The sequence below is a fragment of the Neofelis nebulosa genome, chromosome 8 (genome assembly GCF_028018385.1).
Source record: "Neofelis nebulosa isolate mNeoNeb1 chromosome 8, mNeoNeb1.pri, whole genome shotgun sequence".
NCBI classification, from domain to species: domain Eukaryota; kingdom Metazoa; phylum Chordata; class Mammalia; order Carnivora; family Felidae; genus Neofelis; species Neofelis nebulosa.
In genome coordinates, this window is record NC_080789.1 from 49,837,920 (window position 1) to 49,847,668 (window position 9,749).

Consider the following 9,749-nt stretch of genomic DNA (forward strand, 5'->3'; position numbering starts at 1 on the left):
ATGAGGTGTTTCTACAGCATTCTGGTTATGAAGTTTCTATTTATCAATAGCTAATTTATTTCTATAATGGAATACCAGGTTACCAAGAAAGCTCCCTATAATAAATATGAGGAATTAATGTAAGAGTCTCTAATTATTGAATAATATAGGTAAGAATATAAGTAGTTACTGAAAAAAAATTATATGTACTGAATCTGCAAAAAACAATATAAGGAGGTATTAGGTATTTTAGGGGAAAGACTGATTTTTAAAAACCACACAGGTAAGACAAATACCATGTGATCTGATTTACGTGTGGAATTTTAAAAACAAAACAAAACAAGAAAACCAAGCTCAGAGATCCAGAGAACAGATTGGCAGTTGCCAGAGGTGGGATGGAGAGTGGGCAAAATGGGTGAAGGAACTCAAAAGGTACAAACCCCAGTTATAAAATAAATAAGTCACGGGAACGTAATGTACAGCATGGAGAATATAGTTAGTCACATTGTATTGCATTATTTGCAAGTTACTAAGAGAGCAGATCTTAAAAGTTCTCATTACAAAAAAAAAAAAAAAACAACTTCTGTAACCATGTATGCTGACAGACATTAACTAGCCTTATTGCGGTGATCATTTCGCAATATATACAAATATCAAATCATTACATTGTACACCTGAAACTAATATCATGTTACATGTTAATGATACCTCAATAAAAAATAATAACAAAATTAAAGTGCTAAAAAGTTACACAGGTTCAAAATTTTCCCATAAATAAAGGGTTCCAAAGCTCAGTTTACCATACACTCATTAAAAGCCTTAAATTCCAGTCCAAAGAATTTAGCACCACCCCAGCAAGGTTACTGTAATAGGATTTAAAGGATTACCACGATATATCTGTTAGGTAAAAATGACTAACTATGTCACATTTGCTGGGAGGTTTACTTTAGTTAACCTATTAAGTCAAACGTAGTCACATAAGTTTAATCCAATAAATCCAAAGCTTCAATATCACCAGCAGTTTGCTAAACTTGATAAATTAACCTGGCATTCCATTATTTAAAAATACCTTAATAGAAACAAAAATCGTAAATAATTTTAAGTAATTCACCTGTTTTCCATGTGCACACTGCTCCAGCATCGTCCCAGCTAAGGTTCGCTGGACCTTATGTTACACAACCAAGTTTTTATCCATAAGGTGGCTGAAATTGATGACCATTCTTCTCAATCACAGGTGGTGATCTTATAACGGACCACACAATTTATTTGCTATAACCACCTAACTCAGCTTGATTTGAGTGTTTATGGGGCCAATGCATCCTGACCAAAGGAGAGACCGTAGCAGTGAAAAATACTTGACATGTATTGAGGAATATTAAAAGTATATGTCAGTGTAATTCTCAACATTCCTTTATGTCACAAGGAAACCCCAGCCCCGGGCAATGGAGGAGACCCTCAGAAGATCCATTAAGGAAGGCACTCCTTTCTCAACCAGTTCTAAGATGAACCAAGCTGCAAGCAACCCAGCTGCTCACAGAAAGTTACTAAGCAGGTCAAACCACAGACATAATATTCAAAGACCCTATTTGGTCTGCCCTCCTTTAAAACAATTCAGTTCAAGTCTTCGAATATGTCTTTGAAGTGTGCCCGTTGTGCATGCTAAACACCAAAATTCTATTGAGGAGACAGGATATGCACAAAAGTGCTCCAGCGGGCTGTGGCATGGTAACTAGAATACAAAAGGTACATAAGTCATGGTCGACAGTACTAGGTAATCTCAGAGAGATTAGACAGTCTGAGAAGGCCTTCTGAGAAAAGGGGGTTTGGCTCGCCCTTAAAGACAGGAGTGATATTGGGGTGCCTGGGTGGCTCAGTCGGTTAAGCGTATGACTTTGGCTCAGGTCATGATCTCACGGTCCGTGAGTTCGAGCCCCGCGTCGGGCTCTGTGCTGACAGCTCAGAGCCTGGAGCCTGCTTTGGATTCTGTGTCTCCCTCTCTCTCTCTGACCCTGCCCCTTTCATGCTCTGTCTCTGTCTCAAAAATAAATAAACATTAAAAAAATTTTTTTTTAAAAAGAAAGGAGTGATATTGTAAAGGTAGAAAAAATAGGATAAGGCATTCCAGGCTAGGGACCCAGAATAGCAAATCTATAAAGGTGATGGTGACCAGGTCTCATTCAGAAGATAACAGGGACATTTTCCTGAAGACAGGGCACCTGTCAGGGTGTTGATGTTGGGGGAGGGGCAAGCGGATAGTAAGGGTCTTCATTGCTGCAATGATGACTTTAAATTTCATTTAATAAGGCCCCCATAAAAATGAAAATATCATGTCAAATATGTCTTCTTCCAGATTTTTATTTAGCTGCTAGTTAATTAACCTACAGTGCAATATTGGTTTCAGGAGTAGAATTCAGTGACTCGTCAATTACACACACCACCCAGTGCTCATCCCAACAAGTGCCCCCCTTAGGACCCATCACCCATCTAGCCCATCCCCCACCCACCTCCCTCCATCAACCCTGTTTGTTCTCTAAGAGTCTCTCGTGGTTTGTTTCCCTCTTTTTCCTCCCTCCTGTATGTTCATCTGCTTTGTTTCTTAAATTTCACATATGAGTGAAATTATGTGGTATTTGTCTTTCTCTGACTGACTTATTTCACTTAGCATAATACATTCTAGCTCCATTCACATCATTGCAAATGGCAAGATTCCATTCTTTCTGGTGGCTGAGTAATATTCCATTGTATGTATGTTCCACGTCTTCTTTATCCATTCATCAGTTGATGGACATTTGGACTCCTTCCGTAGTTTGGCTATTGTTAGTAGTGCCGCTTAAATTATGTTAAATATTATCCCATTTATGATTGAAGAATAGGCAGAGGTGCATATTTATCCCCATATAAAAATGCTCAGGAAACAATCTGTATGATACACACAAAGAAACTATTATCAGTGGCTGCCTCTGGACTGGGGAGGAGTTAGAGTTGAAATGGATTAAAGAGAAATATTAGCTTTTTATTTTATACATTTCTGTGTTTCATGGTTTTCTGTTTTGAGGGTTTTTTAACAACAGGTTGTATTATATTTCACTTATATACATACCACTTACATACATTTAAAACACAAATTTGGGGGGGAGGGGTGCCCGGTGGCTCAGTTGGTTAGGTGTCCAACTCTTGATTTGGGCTCAGGTCCTGATCTTGCAGTTCATGAGATCGAGCCCTGCCTCGGTCTCTGTGCTGCAGTGTGGAGCCTGCTTGGGATTCTCTCTCTCCCTCTCTCTCTTTGCCCCTCTTCTTCTTGTGTGCTCCCATGCTCGCTGTCTCTCTCTCTCTAATAAATAAACTTTAAAAAAAAAACACACATTTTTAAGAGTAAATTTATGGTGGTTTGTTCAATTTTTAAAACACAAATGTAACCAAAACCCAAAACTTAACCAATTTTTAGGTAAAAGAAGAAAATAAAATCCAGCATCAACTTGTGCGGCATAGTCTTTGATGACTGGAGCCTCGTGCCATTACTCTTGACATTCTAAATGGAAGCGCTTCCTCAGATGTAAGTGTGTATTAAAACGGAAAGATGCTTAAGTTTGGCGAGCAGAATGGCAACCTACAGGAGTCAAGGAGCTAGAATTTCAAACAGAATCTGTGGTTTGCTCTCTCAACACAGACTCTTGGCTTCAGGGGCTGGTGCATGGTGTGTGGCTCGAGGACATAACCTTCAGGATGTCGGTTAGTTGACATGAACTGAGTCAACCAGGGAGGTCTTATTTTCACCCTTTTTTTTTTTTTTTACAGATGACGAAACAGATGCATGGACGGGTTATATGACGTGGTCCAAATTACACAAGCAAAAGTGGTGTACCCAATTCACTGGATCCCTGAGCCTGGGTTCTTAGATCTTATACCATCAGGCCATCAGCGGATGGCCATCAGCTTCACATCACAGCCACCAGCTTCATGACCCAGCTCCTCTCCAAAGTCCAGATTTCTCATCTGTTAGGTAAGAGTGAAGTGAGATCTTGGATTAAAGAACCTGGCCTACTGCCTGACCCATGTTAAGTGCTCTACCAATTGTAGCTGCTATTATTATTATTATGATTATCTTATTACATAATGTTGGGGATATAACAATAATGCCAGTCCAAAGGCTTCCTTTTTCTGACTTGACCACAAGTTTCTAAAGGCTTCCTTGAGCGTGCCTCCCATTTGCAATGGTTTTTGTGCCACATGGACAAGCTTAGAGCACATCGTTCTGGAAAATCTGTGATTAAAGCAGAGCTGCAAGAAGGGCTAACGTTGAAATGCGGGAGACTTGGGGCGCCTGGTGGCTCAGTCGGTTAGGCACCTGACTTTGGCTCAGGTCATGATCTCACAGTTCGAGCCCCGCGTCGGGCTCTGTGCTGACAGCTCAGAGCCTGGAGCCTGCTTCGGATTCTGTGTCTCCCTCTCTGCCCTCCCCCACTCGTGCTCTTTTTCTCTCTGTCAAAAATAAATAAAACATTAAAAAAAAAAAAAAAAGAGGGGCACCTCGGTGGCTCAGTCGGTTGAGTGTCCGGCTTCAGCTCAGGTCATGATCTTACGGTTCCTGAGTTCGAGCCCCGCGTTGGGCTCTGTGCTGACAGCTCAGAGCCCGGGGCCTGCTTCAGATTCTGTGTCCCCCTCTCTCTCTGCCCCACCCTGCTTGTGCTCTGTCTCTCTCTGTCGTCCAGACATGAATAAACATTTTTTTAAGCATTTAAAAAGAAAAAGAAAGAAATGCAGGAGACATCTCTTTCCTATTCATGGGACGGAGGGCCTGCCAGCTTACAAGCAAGGAGAAGGCCTACAAATTGTAATTACAAATTTGTAATTACAAATTACAACTGGCAATTTGTAGGCCATACATCAAAAGGGAGCCATACGTCAAAGGCTGTTCACTGATCAATCATCATTTTTGGAGGGTTTGAGGTTTTTTTGAATCAATTTAAACCTTGCTCATTGATACATTTTCTGTAATGAAAGTTTAAATTAAGCATTAATGTAGCCCGTTTTGTGAGGGTTTTTAAAAAGCAATTTAAAAATGGAAAAAAAGTTTAAATGCTGTCGATCTGTGTGGATTGAGCTACCCGGGGGGAATAGGTGTGGGACGTGAGCTGCGTGGTGTTGGTGAGCAGCTTTTGCGTTCTGTCCTCTTCAACCTCACTTTGTTTTTTTATCATCATTTCCTCTGTCAACTGGCAAACTTGAAAAAGCTTTAAGGCTTTCAAATATCTGTGGTGACAAGTTGCAAACGAACCTAAAACAGTCACGTTTTTTTTTTTCTTTTTCTCTCCAGGTGATTCTCGCTCATGCCTTTCTGAGAAAATGTCATGACTATTTCATCAAACGTGAGAGAGAAGAATGCCATCACTGTGAGCATATTTTTTTATTATATTATTTTGTTACACAGCTGCTATTGAATTCTTTCTGATAGAGCACCTACTATTATTCAGGTCCTTTGTGACTTTGGTTTTCTCAAGCCATCTGTTCCCCCTCTAACCACAAGAAGAACTTTAGTTTCCCAAAATACCCACGGCTAAATTCACAAGGTTTGGAGGGACAGAAGTGACTCATTTGCCAGCAACTGCTGGCTTTCTAGATAGCTCTTTGATGATCCCTTGATTCCCACTGTCTTATATGAACACTGCAGAGATACTGACCATTTCTCATTCCTACAGCTCACTTTGTGCCTTGGGCAAGTTACTTCTCCTCCCTGAGTCTTTCTACTCATCTGTAGTAAGGGAATAATGATACGTACTTTGTGGGTCATTATGGAGATTACATATATGTAAAGTTCTGCTTGTACTACCTAGTACAGAGTAAGCCAATATTTGATGCCTATTATTATAATTATTTGCCTTAAACTTATCTGACTACTTAAGTAAATGAAGGAGGTGCCATTATAATGAAACGGTTACAAATGAATAACCCTGTTCTATGGGCCTCCAGGCGAACTTGTCCTTTGGGTCAGAATGGCCAGGCTGTCCCTGTGGGAAGTCTCTTCCCAGCTTCCTTAGTGCCGGCAGGAGTGACCCCCGGGTGTGTGTCAGAGGTGATACTCCATGGTAATGCCATACTCACCGTGTGGACGAAGACTGGGATTTCAATGTCAGCCCCACCATTTATTAGCTTGGGACTGTGACAGTGAACACTATTCAATCTCAGTTTCTTCATCTGTAAATTGGAGATCGATTATAATAGTATCCCCAGTAGCTCTTGCAAGGATTGAATGAGACAGTGTCGTCAAACACGTAGTGGGATTCAGTAAACTCTCACTGGTCAGCTTGCTAGCCCAGTCCAGGTGGTGGTCAGAAGGATCAAAGGCATGTGGATTTGTTCTCCTTTCCGTCCTGACAGTCGTATCCCAGCCCGTGGGGTCAAGACAACCTCGCCATAGCTTTTTACTGTTTTTAATATTAAGACGTTCTTATATTGAATCTGCTTAAATTAGAATTCTCCTCGGGTGCCTGGGTGGCTCAGTTGGTTAAGCGTCCGACTTTGGCTCAGGTCATGATCTCGCGGTTCGTGGGTTCATGCCCCATATCGGGCTTTGAGCTGACAGTTCAGAGCCTAGAGCCTGCTTCGGATTCTGTGTCTCCTTCTCTCTCTGCCCCTCCCCACTCTCACTGTCTCTCGCTCTCTCAAAAATAAGTAAACATAAAAAAAAATTAAAAACAAAAAAGAATTCTCCTCTACTTAGTTATCCAAAGACAATCATCCTTACTGGTGTTTACTCACAAGCCTTTATAATACAAGCATTGAGTAGATGGATTTGCATATCAATAATCAAAGCTAAGACCTACCGAGGGCTTCTGTGTCAATCACTTGTGTCATTTAATTTTTACATCAATGTTTTGAAGTGCTAGTCTCACTCTACAAATGAAAAAACTGAAGCTCAGAGAGGTAACCTTACCCAGATTTACAGAGCTAATAAGTTATTACATTATTACATTACATTAGCTATTACATTAGCTAATAAGCTAATAGACCCTGTATTTGAATATAGAGAATTTAAATCCACAACTACTTGTAGTATGATATACATCCCTCAAAATGCCTTACCATGTTAAATACCATATATATATATAATTTCAACCCATGTGCTAACAGACCTCTCACTGACATGCGCCCTGGGGACACCGCTCCGGCAGGACCAAGCTCTCCACTTCACCATTGGATTGTCCTGAATCTCTGAACCTGGGCCAAGCTATGGCCATTGTTCATGAAAATCTTTCCACGGGATCGTGCAAAGAAAACAGAGAGGGAGTGCTAAAAACCCAATAGCAATCTAGAGCTGACACACTATATAGAGAATGGGCAGTCTGTCAATCAAACATTGTAGTTAAATCAGAGGTTTTAGCATTTGTATGGAACATTAAATGTCAGTTCCCAAAGAATATGCATATAATTTCTAAAACCCAAACTGAGCATGTTTTCATCTTTCTTTGGCAATTCAGAAGTCATGGGTTGTGTCTCCAGGTCGTTATCAGACACATTAGTCACCTCAGTATAAACTACCAGCCAAAAAGGAAAGTGCAATTTACATGGGATATACTTGGGGCACCTGGGTGGCCCAGTCAGTTAAGCGTCAGACTTCAGCTTAGATTACGATCTCACGGTTTGTGAGTTTGAGCCCCACGTCAGGCTCTGTCCTGACAGTTCAAAGCCTGGGGCCTGCTTCGGATTCTGTGTCTCCCTCTCTCTCTGCCCCCCACCCCTGCTCACACTCTGTCTCTCTCTCCTTCAAAATAAATAAACATTAAAAAAAAATCAATGGGGGGGCACCTGGGTGGCGCAGTCGGTTAAGCGTCCGACTTCAGCCAGGTCACGATCTCGCGGTCCGTGAGTTCGAGCCCCGCGTCAGGCTCTGGGCTGATGGCTCGGAGCCTGGAGCCTGTTTCCGATTCTGTGTCTCCCTCTCTCTCTGCCCCTCCCCCGTTCATGCTCTGTCTCTCTCTGTCCCAAAAGTAAATAAAAAATGTTGGAAAAAAAATTTAAAAAAAAAAAAAAAAATCAATGGGATATACTGGATTACAGAGAGTATATTGTATTTGACTATTGGCTGAAAGTGTCCTAAGTTTTCATTTCCATATTTCATCGTACTTAATCCATAATTCATGAGAGCCCTCAGCTAAGCGAAAACCATGTGAATGTTTATTTGCCTAGAATAGTTTACATCATGTTCATTTGTAAATGTGCTTTTTCTGTTGCCTTAACCCTTGCAACCTTCCTAGTGTGGATTGAAGGATGAGAACTGTGAACACAGAGATGGGCAAATGGAAAAGTCACTGGGATCTGTCCAAAACATTGGCTTAGGAATTTAGGGAACATCAGAAAAATGCCCCACTTCTCGGGGTCTCCCTTTCCTTTATCCTCTACTAACCACAGAGAAACTGCCTCCCTCCCAGCCCTGGGAGTCTTTCTCCACTACCTTATTCTTTCAGCTGCCTTGAGGTTCAGCTTCAACATGCCAGGAGACCTTAGTTCTAAGTCATCACCTTCTCAATCCCACTGCCCCATGTGAGGTCATTAGTAAAGCCATCTCCAGCTCTAACCTGATCCCTAGTGGGCTGTGTCAGATGAGGGAGTCAGCACTTTGAGAGCTAAGGCAATGCTGATCCTCTACAGATACCTTTGGAGTCTTGGTACGTCTGGGCTAAACAGAGAAAGATTATCTATGGACTCTACTTTATGTATATATATTGTTGGTTCGAAACCTCAGAAGCTTCCCGGGTAAAATCTGAAACTGGCCCAACACACAGAAGGTAAGGAGAGACCTGAGAAAGAGGCAGGCCACTCCAGATTGGTAGGTGGCAGTTTTAATAAGCAGGGAACTTACCAGTCTCCTTGTGGGTGGCCACAAGACAAATAGATCTCCACACCACCTGCCACATCTCAAAAGTTTATACAGAGACCTTAACTGGGTCTAGTCACATACACTGTCCAGATGGTCTTAACAACACATTGCTCTCTCAAGGCTGCATCCTTGAAAACAGCTCTGGCTGTAAGAACCATGGGCAGAAGGTACATTCCAAGGACAGGGGAGGGTTGAGTAGCCTCCAACTGCCTGGGTCTAGTTCCCTGGTCCTGTCCTCTCCATGACCTCCTGCAACGTATTTCCAGTGACTTTATAAACACACAAGTGACTTCTCATTTCAGTATATATGTAAATTCCCTTTGGTTACATTAAAATCTATTTCTGTGTACTGACTACATAATTTATTGATCATCTGATGGTCTTCTTCTTACAAACTAAAAATATTAGAGGCAGCAGTGATGTGGAATTCTAAATCAAACCTTGCCACCCATCCACATCTGGCCAAGGAGACACTAATGGGTGACCTCTGCTATATTCACTGCTATGGTAGACAGAACTCTAAAGATGGCCCTCCAAGATTATTCAACCAAACACAAATCTAGGTATTGTTGTGAAGAAAAAAAAAAAAAACTTTGCAGATGTAATTACATTTACAGATCTTAAAATAGGGAGATTATCCTGGATTATCTGGATGAGCCAAATATAATCAGTGGAGCCCTTAAAGGAGAGCTATGTCTCTGGCTGCAGTCAGTGGGATGTAGCAGCAGAAAGCAGCAAAGAGAAGATGAGGCAGGATGAAACGAAGGTCTGAGAGATATGAAGTGTCATGAGATCTGAGCCACCTTTGTTGGCTTTGAAGATGGAGGAAGGGAACCATGAGCCAGGGAATGCGGGTGGCTCTAGGAGCTGAGTAAAACCTCCTGTGGGCAGCTAG

General features: G+C 41.7%; 1 long non-coding RNA gene across 1 annotated transcript in view; it reads left to right on the top strand.

Annotated features, from left to right (window-relative positions):
- LOC131519248 (uncharacterized) overlaps positions 1-7,578 on the top strand; it is a 30,368-nt gene extending 22,790 nt beyond the window's left edge. Inside the window, exons 3-4 of the long non-coding RNA XR_009265556.1 lie at positions 3,775-3,979; positions 5,294-7,578. This is a non-coding gene — a long non-coding RNA (uncharacterized LOC131519248). The remainder of the gene's footprint in view (positions 1-3,774; positions 3,980-5,293) is intronic.
- Positions 7,579-9,749: the final 2,171 nt, after the last annotated feature.